At 38.2% G+C, this 18,544-nt stretch overlaps 1 protein-coding gene and 1 long non-coding RNA gene across 2 annotated transcripts in view; one reads left to right on the forward strand and one right to left on the reverse strand.

Moving 5' to 3' along the window:
• The window catches only part of PPIC (peptidylprolyl isomerase C), a 206,533-nt gene that overhangs the window by 157,104 nt on the left and 30,885 nt on the right, over window positions 1-18,544 (forward strand). The gene's annotated exons all lie outside the window — the stretch shown is intronic.
• Window positions 46-17,951, reverse strand: LOC126957543 (uncharacterized). Its single transcript, XR_007726817.1, has 3 exons — window positions 16,103-17,951; window positions 14,256-14,511; window positions 46-251 (listed from the first exon to the last, which is right to left on the reverse strand). It is a non-coding gene; the product is annotated as an uncharacterized LOC126957543 (long non-coding RNA).

The raw sequence follows: 18,544 nt of genomic DNA on the forward strand, positions 1-18,544 counted from the left end.
TTTGGACCCCCACTTCTGTATGCATTCATACCCATTTACCTCCTTAATTCTCCCCCACCCTGACCCAGGAAAATATTTTTCACATTTAGAGGAACGCTCCTCCCTCTCCCAAACATTTTGTTCAAACCCAGAATCTATTGTGTCCCTAAAGATTTAGTCATTTAGAGCACAAAACAAGTAACTTACCATGTGCTTTTGATTTTTAGCCAGTTTGCCGTCTTCTCCTGAGATTATGGATGACTGCCAACTATCTGATTGAAAAGAAGGAGGCAAAGAGGGGAAATACGGGAAGAGAAAAGTCTGTAAATTAGCATCTCAAAGTATTGTCCAGTCACATTTGCAAAAGAACATCCAACCTTTTGAGGGCCAAACATAAAGGATGTCAGGGAGGGTCTCAGAGGAAATCTCTTCCTTCCTCTGGTGTCTTCTCATCCTTATTTCCACTGTAGCCACCCCCTCACTTGGCTCTGGGAGCATCCTGCCTCCTCAAGACCAAACATTGCCCAGAACCCTTTGCTGTATTCTCCCTAGCATACCTGAGACAGACTGGTGTTTTCACAAAGAGCAGTACTCAGTGCCAGGACAGACAAAAAGGAAATTGTTCCTCAAAATACAAACACCATACAAATTATTAAGACTTCCTTAGAGAATTGTCTGGCCCAAGATCATACTCTCTGGCCAAGGAGGCTGTTCCAGCTAGTAGTGTGTCTGGCTTTCTCCCTTACTCTCACTCGCACTGACACCTGCATCTTACCTTTTACTCCAAAGCAGGTGCCACGGTATTCTCTGACACAGGGCAGCACACCAGACAACGCCTCTTCCTCCTGGCCCAAGTAAAATAGAGCCCACATTCTCACACCTGCCATTGTCCCTGCCATTCAGCCTGGCTTTTCATCTGAGCGACTTCCCCAGCCTAAGGACAGCACCACCATGATGGACAAATGGATAATCTCACCCTTTGCATCTTAGGTTATCAACTCCACCTGTGGAACTCACCTCCTGTGGTAATTTCTATATGTACTCATAGGTAAGTATAACTCCCCACCACACCACACACACACACACACACACACACACACACACACACACACAAACACAGCTCTACAATATCAAAGAATCTCAAGAATGTGATAACTACATTTTTCTTACATAACCATCGTTATGGAGCAAGGAGGTAAATTTTCCAAAGGCACACTGTGGAATTTTAGGAGGAGAAAATACAATTTCTTTTTAAAAAAACAGAAATACAGCAACCCAACTAAAAAATGAGCAAAGGGCTTAAATAGACATTTTTCCCCAAAGAAGATACACACATGGCCAACAAGCACATGAGAAGATGATCAACATTAGTCACCAGGGAAATGCAAATCAAAACTACAGTGCAATGAGGTAGAACTTCACAAGCACTAGGATAGCTATAATTTTTTTAAACACACAAAATGCAAAGTAACAAGTTGGTGAGCATTAGAGAAATTGGAACCCTCATCCATTTCTGGTGGGAATGTAAAATGGTGTTGCTACTATAGAATATAGGCTGGTGGTCCCTCAAAAAGTTAAAGATAGAATTACCATATGACTCAGAAACTCCACCCCAGGACTATACCCAAAAGAACAAAAAACAGGCACTCAAATATTTGTATATGAATGTTCATAGCAGCACTCTTGACAATAACCAAAAACTAGAAACAATCCAAATGTTCATCACTGGACAAAGAAAGTGTGATATGTACATATGTATAAAATAGAATATTACTCACTCATAAAAAGAAATGAAGTACTGATACATGCTACCGTGAAGATGAGCCTTGAAAACCTTATGCTAAGTAAAGGAATCCGGATGCAAAAGGTCACATATTGTATAATTCCATTTTTATGAAATATCCAGAAAAGGCAAAACCATAGAAACAGAAAGCAGATTTGTGAGTACCAGGGGCCAGAGAAAAGGGATGGGGAGATGACTATTTAATGAGCATGCAGTTTTCTTTAGGGATGATGAAAATGTTTTGGAGCTAGATAGAGGTCGTGAATGCACAATATTGTGAATATACTAAATGTCACTGGATTGTACACTTTACAGTTGTTAATTTTATGTTATGTGAATGTCATCTCAGTCTTTTTAAAAAGGGGGAAAATTACAGAACTAGGAGTAAGAGGACCAGAGATTGAGTCCTGACTTTAGTGCTTATTAGCCACTTCACTATGGGCAAGAAATTTAAATTCCAAGTCTCAGTTTCCTCATCTGCAAAGCAAGACTAATAATATTTGTACCACCTGCTTCATATGATTATTGTAGGAACAAGATGAGATATTGTTTGGTATATTTATGTATATTTTGTATATTTATGTCATGTAAAAGTGATATAAAATGCTAGATATTATCATTATTGAGTCATTAAAATGTATAATCAGTAAGAAAACTGAAAGCTCCCTTTTGTACTTTTACAAGATCCAAGTTGTGGTAAGTGTACCCACAACTGTCTATTTTGTTCATTTTTTCTGGAAACATGATCTCATTCTGTCACCCAGGCTGGAGTGAAGTGGCCCAATCATGGCTTACTACAGCCTCAAACTCCTGAGCTCAAGCGATCTTCCTGCCTCAGCCTCCCAAGTAGATGGACTACAGATGTGCACCACCACATCTGTCTAGTTTTATATATATCTGTAGAAACAGGGTCTTGCTATGTTGCCCAGGCTAGTTTTAAACTTCTAAACTCAAGCAATCCTCCTGCCTCAGACTCCCAAAGTGCTGGGATTACAGGCGTGAGCCACTACACCCAGCCAAAACTTTCTATTTTTAATTTATATATTGTAATAAAAGGATTACAATAGATCACTTTTATTCAGACAAAAGGCAGCATTTACAAAATTTACTCTAGAATGTCAAGTCTCATTGTATAAGTGACCTTAGGCAAGGAAGATAAAACATACATCATAAATTCTTTACATACAGGTGACAGAAATGTTAGTCATTTTATATGCCAAATAGTCACAAGTGACACATGAGTATTTGTGGTGTATAGGTTCTCCTTGAAGCAGGTGATATGGTTTGGCTGTGTCCCCACCCAAATCTCATCCTGAAATGTAACTCCCACAATTCCCATATATTGTGGGTGGGACCCAGTAGGAGGTGATTGAATTATGGGGGTGAGTTTTTCTCACGCTGTTCTTGTGATGGTGAGTGGGTCTCGTGAGATATGATGGTTTTAAAAAGAGGAGTTCCCCTGTACAAGCTCTCTTTGCCTGCTGCCATCCATGGAAGATTTGACTTGCTCCTTCTTGCCTTCTGCCATGATTGTAAGGCCCCCCATCAGCCATGTGAAACTATAAGTCCAATAAAGCTCTTTCTTTTGTAAATTGCCCAGTCTCAGGTATGTCTTTACCAGCAGCATGAAAATGGACTAATACAGCAGGTTTTCACAATATTTTCAACAAAGTAATGATAAAAATATGGGGGGATATTAAAACATCTTTAGTTTAAGAAAACATAAATAGGGCTTACTCCATGGTTGCAATGGTTTAATGTTTAGTTAGGAAATACTAACAAAAGATCAAGTTTCTCTTTCTCTCTCTGTTTCTTGAATAACATAAGCAGTCTCAAATAAATTTGATTGTAAAGAAGTAAAGTCTGATGAAATAGTTAGGGTCTTATAGCATATTTATGAGACTGGTAAGTAGTTACTCTTCTCTGACTTTATATCTCTATATTATCTCTCCAAAGTATGCTAGCTGATAATTTCTTGAAATATTTTTTAGGGTAAAATACAAGACAGTTGAGGGTTTTATAGGATTTGACAAATAGTCTAGACTATTTAAATATAAATCCATTTTTCTTGATAATGTCATAGTCATTTCATGCCACTGTAACATTCTTGCCATCTAATAATCAAAGCCTTACTGCACCCGGCAAGTTTTTTTTTTTTTTTTTGGTAAAAAATATTCATTTTGTACTATTTGGTAATTAGCAATAAAATTCTCTAACACAGACTAAACATATGCAATTGTCATGAGTTTCAGGCAAAATTATAATAGGTCAGTCCATTCAGAATATGTAATGTTATTGTTATGATACTGGTTCTGTTTTATTACTAAACACACTACAATTGTTCAGCAGCAAACACATCAGTCCCCAAAATTCTGTAAACCCATCACAATTCTGGAGTTGGAAGCCAGGATCAAAACAGATGGTTGAAAATAACCAAGGAGGGTGAGGGTTGAAAAATTATCTGTTGGGTACAATGTTCACTATTTGGATAATTGGCCCCCTAGAAGCCCAATCACCACCAGTATGTAATGCATCCATGTAACAAACATGCACATGTACCTCCAAATCTAAATAAAATAAAAAATTTTTAAAAGGACTTCTTGGAATCCTAAGTAACCAAGGACACTTCATGAACTCCATATCAGGGTTGTTATATACCAAGTTACATATATAACTAGTTCATTTTCCTATTTTTAATTAATCTAAGATGTGTATGCACCAAGAAAGATTGCTTGCAAGCATGGGATGTGTTAATACATTTCCCAAAAGAACTTAGCATTTTAGTTAATATTATCATAAGTAAATATAATAATTCTATTTTTGGACTATTAAAAATAGTTTTCAGCCCTTTATTACTATGTGCAAGAAATTATATGCATCAGTAGCTTGGGTAGTAAACAGAAAAATCTAACATTATTGAGTACTTATGATGTGCTAGATTCTGTCCTAGACACTATGTATATGGTTCTGGCACATATATAAATATAAAAATCTTATTTAATTATCACCAAAATTTTGTGAAGAAGGTGTCATTATCACCTCCTTTTTAGAGATGAAGATACTAAGGCTCACAGAGTTTAAGTAAATTGTCTGAGGTCCCATTGCTAATTGGTCAAATTGCGGCTCATTCCCAGTGCCCTTAAGGGCAAGGCTTAAACACCCAAGTTAATTTAAGGGCAAGGCTTAAACACCCAAGTTAATGACTTAACTAAGGAACCTAGCATCCCAACATCAAACAAGCCTCCTGAATGTTGAGAATAGAAAACCAGAACCAAGCCTGGATTGCCGGGTGGATGAATGCTCCTCTAACAAGTATTTTCTAAGCACCCGCTATCGGCCTTGCCTTATGGAGTGTGAATGAGACAGACTTGGCCCCTGCCTTCACAGAGCTTAGACTCTAACAGTTTGGTTGAGACATTGAACCAGTGATCAAGTGGTCTAAAGACCTATGAAAGTGGTGGTGAGAACATGCCACAGGAGAAGAATCTTCTGGCTCCCAATTAGATTCTCAAGATTATGGGGAGGAAGGTGAAAATAAATCCTATAACAGTGGCAAACAATACATTTAACAAGAGGCCTTTGAGTCAACAAGCATGACAGGGCACCAACAAAGTGCAAGATACCAAGCTGAGCCCTGCTCTTCATAAGACGTTCCAATATTTCATGCATCTCCTATTTCATATGTACGGGCGTCTCCTAGGGAAAGCTGTATTTTCGCTGAAGGATCACACGTTTTGTTAAAGATTTCATTGGTTATCCCAAAAATAGTATGGAGATAAGAGTGTCTTCCATGTGGTGGAAGCTGGACTTGAGGACACAAGGGCGGGGTGCTCCAGACCAGATTACACGCAGGCAATAACCACAGAATTGGAGCATTCAGGTCGTGTCTCCCTCCAATGCATCTAACTGTGGAAACTCAATCAGGTCCAGAAATGAATCAATTTCCTTTGCCTATGTCCTTAAATTTGATGAATAGAGCCTTTGCTTAGAGCTACTGAAGCTGCTATTCATCTCAGTTAGTTGCTAAATAAAACGTTGTTCTTGGATGTAATTCTGGCGAATATGACTTTGGAGATTTTTCGTGTAACTGTGTAAGTCCAAATTATTCCCCAAGTGATCCTACATTCGAGCTATTTTTGTTCCACGTGCTCCATATTTTTTTTCCATGTTAGAGCCTAGGAATCTAGAAGACCAGGTTTTCTTGTTGAGTGGTGAGGAAGATAAATCTGAGTACACGTGCAAATTTTTGTGAAATAAACAGCTAAAGTTATCCTCACTGAAAATTACCTTTCTAGTCAGTGCAATTTGATAATCTGGAAATAGTTTTGGACTTTTAGACACATAAATTTAAAGTAATAAAAAAGACAAAGTTTGAAAAACTAAATAAGCCTGTGTCTTATCAGAGAATCAATGATTTTAACTTGAAATCATTGAACTTTCTTCATACAATAGTCCAGAACTCTGTTATCCTCTATGGTTAAGGATTTGCCCAGGGTTATGTAAGTAGTTACTGGTAGAATGTAACTGGACCATGAGTCCTTTATTCCCCTTTCTTTACATCTTTAAATAAAATTTTGTTTTCAATCTAAGTGAAGCATGTTCATAGTTTAGAAAGTAAAACAGTAACAGCTACAAAGCTTCTCACAAAAACACCAATCCCTGACTCACCTTTCACTACACTCCTGGTCTCTGTCTTCAGGGAGTACCACTTTTGAGGTATTGTTTGTAGGATTTACACATGTTAATTTTTCTAAGTCGTATGTTCTTATCCATAACTTTTGTTATAAAAAATTTTTTTACCTTATATATATAGACAATTATATACACACATGCATTCAGTATATCCTTTAAAAGTAAGCTGCAAACATCATACTTCACTCCTAAACACTATATAGTTACACTAAATATAAAATTGTGCTGTCTTTTTGTCCTCTGTTTTAGACAGTATCACTTGACTTTCTAGTATGAGAGTTGAGGATTTCATTTTCTTTTTCTTTTTGAGACAGTTTTGCTCTGTTGCCCAGACTGCAGTGCAGTGGTGTGATCTCAGCTCACTGCAACCTCCACCTCCTGGGTTTGAGATTCTCCTGCTTCAGCCTCTCTAGTAGCTGAGATTACAGGTGTGTGCCACAATGCCCGGCTAATTTTTTATTTTAGCAGAGACAGCTTGGAGACATAAGCTTCACCATGTTGGCCAGGCTGGTCTTGAACTCCTGACCTCAGGTGATCCGCCGGCCTCAGCCTCCCAAAGTGCTAGGATTACAGAAGTAAGCCATGGTTCCTGGCCTGAGGATTTCATTTTCTTCCACCACCATCCATCTGCTTCACCTCCTTCATCCTCCCAGTACATGGTACAGTTTTAGATTAAATATATTCAACATCATACACCCTTTGTTTTTCCTGAAGTTAATAATTGCCTTGATTTTCCATTTGCTTACTTTCTTTGCTAGTTTCTTATCAATTGTTCTTATATCTCCCAAAAACCTTTTAAAACATTTCACTCACAGACCAATCTCATCCAGCTAATCTATCAGATATATTTCTATATGTATAGATATATATAATTTTTTTTTAAAGATGCCCTTCTAGAGGACTCCACTCTCCTTCTATCCTTCTGTCTAAGCTTATTACTACCGCACCTACTGGCAGCTGCCATCTTGAGACCTCATTTGGCTGTCATCCCTGAACTGCCTTTGCCCATCTCTGGGTTTAGATTCTCTGTCTCGTGGGACTCATGTCTTCCTCTTGCTTGGTGCACTCTCTTGTGTTGGTGGGACACAGCTTCTAACAGCATTATGAGGTGGAAAGGGAAGCACAATAGCACTAGGCTATCTCTTGAGTCACACTGCTCCAGTCAGGACTGATTTCCCTCCTCTCCTGCTGTGTAACTGTTACCCTGATATCCTGTTCCCAATTATCCCAAGGATTCCTGTTACCATACTCCCATGTTCAAGCTTCCTGGTGCCATATACTGTGTCTTATTCTTTCTTGGTTTATTTACTCCCTTGCTTTGGCAAGGTACAGCCTTCAGAAGCTTCCTAGGAAAAGGTGCAGGGGAGGTAATAGTTTTTAGAACTTTCAAGTCTGAAAAATGTCTTTTTTTCTATACTAGATAGATATCATGACTAGTAATGAATTGTAGGCTGGGAATAATTCCTTCAGAATTTGGTGTGATTCCACCACTGTCTCTTAGCTTCTGGTGATGCAGTTGAGAAGTCTGAAACCATTCTGACCCTTGATCCTTTGTATGTGACCTGTTTTGTTTATCCTTTTTTGTAACTTAGAGAATCTTCTCCTTATTTCAAAATTTTAAATTGATATGTTTTGGTGCGGGTCACTTTAATTCATGATGCTTGACACCTCATGGGCCAATTAAGTCAAGTCAAGTTCTTCAGTTCTGAGATTTTTTTAAAAGTACTTTCTTATACTTTCTTCCACTCCGTTTTCTATGTTCTCTTTGTAAAAAAGAAAAAAAGAAAGAAAAACTGCTATTATTGGAACTTCAGTACTAGTTATATAATTTTATTATCTTTTATCTTGTATTTTCCATTTGCCTTTTTTCTCTACTTTCTGAAAGATTTATTCAACTTTCTTTTTCAGTATTTCACATTCCAACCACAACATTTTTGCTATTATGCTTTTAATTTCTAAAAATTAATTTTTGTTCTTTGAAGCTTCTTATGTTTTTGTTTTGTTTTTTGGTTAATAACATTTGTTATCTAAGTGTAGTATCTTCTCTTAACATCCTGTAAATATTAATGACCTTTTTGGGGTTTTGTTTCATTTAGTTTTCTTCTTTCTGCATTGCTTCTGATTTCTCCAAATTGCTTTTCTTTCTGTTGGTTCATTTTCACCTCTATCTTCTTGGTTAGTGACACCCCTACATGCCTGGCAATCTTTGGCTGTCTGCTTATGTTTATTACGGGGAGCTGGATAGCTGATTGGAAGTTTTGAGACGTTTGCTTTGAGTTTATCCATGATGAACTTAATTGAAGAATTATCTGGCTGGGTTATTTTGGGGCACCTTTTAGCATCAGTCAGTATCTTTAGGTCTTTTTTCTAGGGCTGGTCAATTCCCAGCTGGGCTACTGTTCTCTCTTCCTGCCTAGAAGGAAAAAAAATAACTTTCTGTATTCGGAGAGTCAAGTGGGAGGAAAAACAGAAAGGATTCAGCATCCAGTGCACAAACATTTGCCTAACTTCCTTGTTTTAATACGGTAGCCCCAAAAAGCCCTGCCTGGCATTTCCCAGTCCGGGTATAATCAGTTCACCCTCTGCAGGAAATAAAGCTCCTGGGCTGAGGGGCCAGTTCCCAGGGTGGAGTGGGCAGCCAGCAGAAGGGCCTGCTCACTCCCTCAACAGCTGTCATTTGAGCCTCTGTATTTTGCTCTTCACCACCCAACTTCTTCCTTCTGGTCCAGCCCTCCTCCTCCTCAAACGAAGCCTTTACGCTCAAACCAAGTGGTGCTGCCACTGCTCAAGCCTTTTGAGGACTGTGCTTCAAAATCAGGTTAGTTCTCAGCTTTTTGCCCTGCAGGCTTAGATTTTGGTTTCCTGCATTTGCTAAGATGCCTCCTGTCCATCTGCTTTCTCATTTACAAAATGTTGTTCTTATCTCTTGTTTTGTCCACTCTGCCCTGATGAGTTTACCTTTCACTTTAAATCTCTCTGCTATAGTTTTTGTAGAGTTTCAGGAGGGAGCAAAATTAGACAAATAGGTTCAATCTTCCATGTTATCTAGGACGCTCTATTGTGTTTTTTCTATTCTATTATAGATATTTGTGCTAATTATGTAAAGCATGTAACTCAGGAATATGTAATAAAGATAATTATGGTACTTTCACAAGTAATCACCTTAGTCAGCTAAAGTGGTTTTATGTCAGATAAAACCACAAAGTAATGACCAGAGGTTATGAATTTTAAAAGGAAGAAAGGGTTGAAAAACAAGGGAGGGAAGAAAAAGAATTTTAATTTGTTGCGGATGATGTAAGTTCCAACAATTTTGTAGAATAAAAATGATTATCTAATACAAGAGCAGTCTTAAGAAGCTTATTATTGATTCATGTTATGGACAAAGGAAAAAGAGGAAACTCCAGGGAATAAAATTCTCCAAGTTTGGGCATTCTGCCTTTAGGGATATGCAGCATGATATAACAGTCATGACATGAAGAGACCCTTCTTCATTGGTGAACTGCCTGGACTTGTTTTTTTATCCCTATCTCCCATCCCACCCTCCCTCTTCTGAGTCTTTAAAGTCCATTATATCACTCTGTATGATATGCCTTTGTGAGCTCAAAGGTTAGCTCTCACTTATAAGTGACAGCATATGGTTTTTGCTTTTCCACTCCGGTGTTACTTCACTTAGAATAATGACCTCCAGCTCCATCCAAGTTGCTGAAAAATACATTATTTTGTTCCTTTTCATGGCTGAGTAGTATTCCATGGTGTATATACACCACATTTTCTTTATCCACTCATTTGTTGATGGGCACTTAGGTTGGTTTCACATCTTTACATTTGTGAATTATGCTGCTATAAACATGTGTGCAAGTGTCTTTCTCATATGACTTCTTTTCCTTTGGTAGATACCCAGCCATGGGAATCTCAGATTGAACGGTAGATCAACTTTTTGCTCTTTAAGGAATCTCCATACTGTTTTCCATAGAGGTTGCACTAATTTACATTCCCACCAGCAGTGTACAAGTGTTCCCCTTTCCCCACATCCATGCCATCTATTGTTTTCTGACTTTTTAATAATAGCCAATCTTTTTTTTTTTTTTTTTTTTTTTTTTTTTGAGACAGAGCCTCACTCTGTCACCCAGGCTGGAGTGCAATGGTGGAATCTTGGCTCACTGCAACCTCTGCCTCCCAGGTTCAAGTGATTCTCCTGCCTTAGCCTCCCAAGTAGCTGGGATTTCAGGCATCTGCCACCACGCCTGGCTAATGTTTGTATTTTTAGGAGAGACAGGGTTTCCCCATGTTGGCCAGGCTAGTCTCGAACTCCTGACCTTAAGGGATCCACCCGCCTCAGCCTCCCAAAGTGCTGGGATTACAGACATGAGCCACCGCACCTGGCCTAATAATAGCCATTCTTACAGGAGTAAGGTGGTACCTCATTACGGTTTTAATTTGCATTTCCCTGATGATTAGTGACATTGAGCATTTTTTCATGTTTTTTGGCCATTTGTATATCTTATTTTGAGAAATGTCTATGTCCTTTGTCCACTTTTTGATGAGATTATTGGTTTTTTTCATGCTGATTTGAGTTTCTTGTAGGTTCTGGATATCAGTCAGACACATAGTTTGCAAATATTTTCTCCCATTCTGTGGGTTGTCTGTTTGTTCTGGTGATTATTTCTTTTGCTCTGAGGAAGAGTTTTAGTTTAATTAGGTCCCATTTATTTATTTTTGTGTTTGTTGCATTTGCTTTTGGGATCTTAGGCATGAATTCTTTGCTTAGGCCAATGTCTAGAAGTTTTTTTCAATGTTGTCTTCTAGAGTTTTTATAGTTTCAGCTCTTATTTTAGTCTTTGATCCATCTTGAGTTGATTTTTGCATAAGGCAAGAGATACAGATTCAGTTTCAATTCTTCTCTATGTGACTTGCCAGTTTTCCCAACACTAATTATTAAATAGGGTGTCCATTCCCCAGTGTATATTTTTGTATGCTTTGTGGAAGATCATGCTGGCATAACTTTGGTAACTACAGTCTTGTAGTAGAATTTGAAGTCCAGCAATGTGATGTGTCCAGATTTGTTCTTTTTGCTTAGGATTGCTTTGGCTATGTGGGCTCTTTTTTGGTTCCATATGAATTTTAGGGTTGTTTTTTCTAACTTCATGAAAACGTTGATATTTTGATGATAATTTCATTGAATATGTAGATTGCTTTGGGTAGTATGGTCATTTTCACAACACTGAATCTTTAAATCCATGAACATGGGATGCATTTTCATTTGTTTGTGTAATCTATGATTTCTTTCAGCAGTGTTTTATAGTTCTCCCTGTAGAGCTACTTCACCTCTTTGGTTAGGTATATTCCTAAGTATTTTATTTTATTTTATTGCAGCTATTGTAAAAGGGATTTAGTTTTTATTTTGATTGTCAGCTTGGTTGTTGTTGGTGAATAGCAGTGCTGCTGATTTGTATACATCAATTTTGTAACCTGAGACTTTACTGAACTCATTTATCAAATCTAAGAGTCTTTTCTGAGGAGTCTTTAGGATTTTATAGTTATATAATCATATCATCTGCAAACAGTGGTAGTTTGACTTCCTCTCTTCCAATTTGGATGCCCTTTATTTCTTTCTCTTGCCTAATTGCTCTGGCTAGGAATTCCAGAACTATGTTGAATAGGAGGGGTGAAAGTGGGCATCCTTGTCTCGTTACTGTTCTCAGGAGGAATGCTTTCAACTTTTTCCCATTCAGTATGATGTTGGCTGTGGGTTTATCATATATGGCTCCTACTATTTTGAGGTAGGCCCCTTCTATGCTTAGGTTGTTGAGAGTTTTTATCTAAAGGGATATTGATTTTTTTTCAAATGCGTTTTCTGCATCTATTGAGGGGATCATATGGTTTTTTGTCTTTAATTCTGTTTATGTGATAAATCTCATTTATTGACTTGCATATATTAAACTATCCCTGCATCCCTGTGCTGAAACTCGATCATGATGAATTCTCTTTGATGTGCTGTTGGATTCAGTTAGCTAGTATTTTGTTGAGGATTTTTGCATCTATGTTCATCAGGAAAATTGGTCTGTAGTTTTCCGTTTTTGTTGTGTACTTTCCTGACTTTGGTATCAGGGTGATATTAGCTTTATTGAATGATTTAAGGAGGGTTTCCTCTCTCTCAATCCTTTGGAATAGTTTCAGTAGGATTGGGACCAAATCTTCTTTGAAAGTCCAGTAGAATTCAGCTGTGATTCCATCTGGTCCTGGACTTTCTTTTGTTGGCAATTTTAAAATTACTAATTCAATCTCACTGCTTGTTGTTGGTCTGTTCGAAGTTTCTATTTCTTCCTGATTTAATCTAGGAGGGTTGTATTGCCCTAGGAATTTATCAGTTTCCTCTACGTTTTCTAGTTTGTGTGCATAAAGGTGTCATAGTAATCTCAAATGATCTTTTGCATTTCTATGGTGTTGGTTGTAATGTTTCCAGTTTCATTTCTAATTTAACTTAGTTGGATCTCCTTTCCTCTTTTCTTGGTTAATCTAGCTAGTGGTCTATCAATTTTGTTATTATTATTATTTTTTTCCAAAGAACCAGCAAGCAGTATTTTGCAACTGCATCTTCCCTTGCCCCAAAAGGATTGGTCTCCTCTAAAAATTCCCTAATCTACCTGTCAATCAAAGAAAGACCCCACAGTTCTCCTGGACAGGGTTTGTCCCATCAGAAGCAATAATTTAACTTTGGTTTGATTTTGCATCTTTCTTTTGGCTCTACTTTATCTTACATATAAGATAAACTATGAAAATACTTGGAATTAAAATATTTTTATGACATGTTGGCTGACTGAGACAAATTAACTCTGACTCGTTTACATTTTAAACCAAAATATCTCTCCGATATTTGAGTAGGAGATACCATTTTCTCATACCACAGGGGCAAAGGTCACCAATTAAATGTGAAGACATGTCCTCGTGTCCTATATATTGTTCCACTAAGATGAGAACATGCACACCTGTGGTTGGGGCTAGGGGTCTTCATAAAGGGTTTCTGACTTGGCCATATACTGTTCATGGAACTCAATTTAGACCTGGTGTCCTGGCTTTACTTATCCAACCAACTTGATCTTGATCTTCAAATGTAGATTCCCTTGTTCATACTGCTGAGGCCTGAAGTCCCTGTGGGTAGATTTTGTTGCTGGCTCAGCCTATCCCTGACTCAATATTTGATAATTGAACCAGGTTTTTTGTTTGTTTGTTTGTTTTTGAGATGGAGTCTTGCTCTGTCGCCAGGCTGGAGTGCGGTGGTGTGATCTCAGCTCACTGCAACCTCCACCTCCTGGGTTCAAGAGATTCTCCTGCCTCAGCCTCCCAAGTAGCTGGGATTACAGGGACGTGCCACCATGTCCGGCTAATGTTTTGTATTTTTAGTAGAGACAGGGTTTCACCGTGTTAGCCAGGATGGTCTTGATCTCCTGACCTCGTGATCTGCCTGCCTCAGCCTCCCAAAGTGCCAGGATTACAGGTGCGAGCCACCGCACCCAGCCAAACCAGGTTTTATGGGCTCACTCCTATTCTCTCCATCATGACCTCTGCTTTTCCACTCTTACATTGGAGCCTACAAGTGAAATTGGAAACAAAGGGAAACCTTGAGATTACTCATATGGAAGTCAGGCTACTACTGTATTCCAATGTGCTTCATTTGTAGGAGCCACTCCTGTGGTTGGGGGTGCAGTATTATCCTATATTTGTCAGGATTTTTGACTGTAGACAGCCGAATCCATGTTATCTAGTTTAAGCAGAGAATAATTCATTAAACAGTAGTACGTACCTTGTAAGAATTTCTGGAAAGACCAGAGAACTGGGCTTTGGAATCCAAAATCCCCAGAGCAGCTGTCCCAGGAAATCCAAGTGCCTTGTTTACTGCACTTTGCAAGATCTGATCTCTCTCTCTCTGTGGAGCTATCATTCACATTTAGCATCTCTGCCTCCTAGTCTCAAGCAATGTGTCTTCTTGGCAATAGCTAGGTTACATGCAGAAACTAGCTACAAGGGAGTCTTGAAGAATGTAGTTGTAGCATTCCAGCCTGCATAGTACAAGAAGGAAAATTTAAATGAAATTAGAAAAGGTGCTAAAATCTAAATGAAATTAGAAAGGTAATTTACAGTATCTGCCACACCCTAAAGGGAAGGGGAATCCCCATATTACATATCTGGGATGAAGGAGCTGCCACCCTTGGGCCTGGACTCTAAACTTTTAGACAAGAGGGTGTCCCTAGGTAATGGAGGTAGAACAGTGTCTGGCCCAAGGAGACAGGCTGCAGTTAGATAACGAGGCAGTGCAGCAGAAAATCCCATTACAATGGATTGGTACCTGGGGGCTCCTAGAATAGCCACACCTAGAAGTCACACATATGACTCTTTTTGGCAGTGGAGTGCAATTGTTAATAGCACAGACTCTGAAGTCAGACTGCTGGGTTTGAATCCTAGTTCCTCTCTTTACTAGTTATGTGACCTTGGGTTTTATATATGTGTGTATGACACACTTTTATGTATTACATTATAGTATAATGATATATAATGATATATAATGGTTACTATAGTGTATAATGATACATGTGTTAATTTAAGTGTCAGTTTGAGTGAGCCATGGTATCCATAGTAAACATTTTTTCAGGGTGGCTCTGTGAGGGTGTTGCAGATGACAGCAGCATTTGAATTGGTGAACTTAGTAAAGATGATTGCCATTCCCAGTGTGGGTGGGTGTCACCCCATCTGTTGAGGGCCTGAAGAAAATAAAAGGTGGAGTAAGGAGGAAGTTAACCCCTTTTTCCTACCTTGCTACTTGAGCTAGAACATCTCATCTCTTGCCCTCAGACTGGGACTTATGTCATTGTCTTCTTGTCTTCAGACTTGGACTTAATTACACCACCTGCTTTCCTGGGTTTCCGGCTTACAGATGGCAGATTATGGAAATTCTCAGTCTCCATAATCAGGTGAGCCAATTCCTCATAATCTCTCTCCCTCTGTCTTTCTCTACACACACACACACACAACACACATACACACACACACACACACCTCCCATTGGTTCTGTTTCTCTGGGAAATACTAATATGGTACTGTGTGTGTGTGTTTATGTGTGTGTGCATGTGTGTGTGCGTGTGTGTGTGTATTTTCTCCTTTCACTTACTCCCAAGTCTTTGGTAGGTCCAACTTCACCTGGAGCTGGGTTTATATCCATGCCAGGGTGGTGATGGTGATGAGAAGAAAGGGAGAAATAGCACTCCCCATATGAGATTCTCCTTCCTCTACTAACCTTGGAAGTTCAGGGTGTTCTTTTATTAGGCAGGCGAATAATAACATTCATTACAGAGAGAATTTCTCTGCATGAGGAACAATGCAAGAATGCAGAGGAATTGTAAAAGGTTTCCTTACGCAAATAAGCTCCTGTATATAATTACAGGTTAAAAGATTATGACAGGCTGTATCAGCTATCTATTACTATGTAACAAATCATCCCAAAACTTAGTGTCTTAAAACAGCAACAGTTTATCATTTCTCATACTTCTGTGAATTGGCCGGGCAATTTCTCTGCTGGTTTTGCCCATGCTTTCTCAAGTAGCTCCATGCAGATGGATGATTATTTGGCTGGAGGGCTCAGATGGCCTTACTTACATGTCTGGCAGTTGGTGCTAGCTGGGGTGCCTCGATTTTTCTCCATGTGGCTTTCCAGTCTCCTGTAGACTAGATTAGTTTCCTTACATGGCAGCTCTGAGCAGTGTTCCAAAAGGTGAAAGCAGTACTTTCAAGGCTACTTGATACCTAGGCTCAGGAACTCAAACAACCTCACTTCCATCACATTCTATTGATAAAAGCAAACAAAGTCAACCAAAATTCAAGGGGATGGAGAAATGGACGCCACCTCTAGATGGATGTGAAGCAAAGACATATTATAAAGAGGAGTGAATACTGGAATTGGGAGGTAAGGGAGGGGATTTGGGGTCATTAAACAATCTACCACATGGGTAAATTCAGAGCTAAAACAATTAAACATTCAGTGATTGCTATGGTCTGAATGTGTCCCCCAAAAATTCATGTATTGAAACTTAATCACCAATGTGATAATATTAAGAGGTGGGGCCCTTAAGATGTGATAAGTCATGAGGGCAACTGTCTCTTGAGTAGGATCAATGACCTTATAAAAGAGGTGCAGGGAGTACTGACCTTATCAAAGAAGTACAGGGAGTACTGACCTTATCAAAGAGGTGCAGGGAGTACAAGGGGAAGACGGAGTTAAGGTGTAGAGTTTTATAGCTTTTTCTGTTTGTTTTTTTTCCTTGTGATCAAATTTGTCATCTATTTAATATAACTTGTTATAAGATATTTTTTGTAAGCCTCATGGTAACCACAAAGTAAAAACCTATAATTGATGCCTGAAAATAAAAGCCAAGAAATGAAAACACACTACCAGGAAAATCACCTAACCACAAGAGAAGAAATGAGGAAAGGAGTTACAAATCAGCCAAAATACAAGTAACAAAATGGCAGTAGTAAATCCTCACCTATCAATAATAGCACTAAATGTAAATAAATAAATTTCTCCAATAAAAAGACGGAGTGGCTGAATGGATAAAGAAACAAGACCTAATTATATGCGGCCTAAAAGAAACTTGCTTTGCCTATAAAGACACACATAGATTGAAAGTGAAGGGATGGAAAAAGATATTCCATGAAAATGGAAACCAAAAAAGAGCAGGAGTGGCTAAACTCATAGCAGATAAAGTAGACTTCAAGTCAAAAGCCATAAAAAGAGGCAAAGAAGGCCACTGTATAATGATATATGGGTCAATTCAGTAAGTGGGCTTAACAATTTTATACACACACACATACAATACTGGAATAGCCAAATACATAAGGCAAATATTAATGGATCTAAAGGAGAGATAGACTGTAATACAATAATAGTAGAGGACTTCAACATCTCACTTTTAGTAATGAACAGATCATCCAGACAGAAAATTAGCAAAGAAACATCAGAGTTAAACTACACTCTAGACCAAATGGACCTAAGTGATGTTTACAGAACATTTCATCCAAGTGCTGCAGAATATACAATCTTCTTATGAGCATGTGGAACATTCTCCAGGATAGATCATATGTTAGGCCACAAAACAAGTCTCAACAAATTCAAAAAACTTGAGATCACATCATGAATCTCTTTTGACCACAATGGGAAAAAACTGGAAATCAGTAACAAGACAAACTTTGGAAACTATAAAAACACATGGAAATTAAACAACGTGCTCCTGAACAATCAATGGGTCGATGAAGAAATTAAGAAGGAAATTTAAAAATGTCTTGAAACAAATGAAATGGAAACACAACATACCAAAACCTATAGGATATAGCAAAAGCAGCGCTAAAAGGGAATTTTTTGGTTTTTTTTTTTTAATCAATAAATGCCTAGTAGAAAGTAGAAAGGCTCAAATAAACAACCTAATAATGCATCTTAAAGAACTAGAAAAGCAAGAACAAACCAAACCCAGAAGTTGGTTTTTTGAAAAGATAAAATTGACATTTAATTAGACTAAAAAAAAAAAAAAAAAGAAAAGAAAGAGAAGACCCAAATAACATCAGAAATTAAAAAGGAGAAATTACAACTGATATAAAGGAATACAAAGAATTCTACAGACTATAACAAACAACTATATGCCAACAAGTTGGAAAACTTAGAAGAAATGGATAAATTCCTGGACATCTATGACCTACCAAGACTGAATTGTGAAGGAATGGAAAACCTGAACAGACCAACAATGAGTGACAACAGAAGCAGTAATAAATAGTCTCCTATCAAAGAGAAGCCCAATACCTGATGGCTTCATGGCTGAATTCCACCAAATGTTTAAAGAATAGCTCATATCAATTCTACTTAAGCTATTCCAAAGAATTGAATAGCGGAGAATACTTTCAAACTCATTCTATAAGGCCAGTATTATCCTGATATCAAAACCAGACAAAGACATAACAGAAAAAGGAAACGAGGGCCAATATTCCTCATGAAGAGAGATGGAAAAATGATCGACCAGATACTAGCAAACCAAATTCAACAAGACATTT

Source organism: Macaca thibetana, chromosome 6 (assembly GCF_024542745.1).
Source record: "Macaca thibetana thibetana isolate TM-01 chromosome 6, ASM2454274v1, whole genome shotgun sequence".
Taxonomy (NCBI): domain Eukaryota; kingdom Metazoa; phylum Chordata; class Mammalia; order Primates; family Cercopithecidae; genus Macaca; species Macaca thibetana.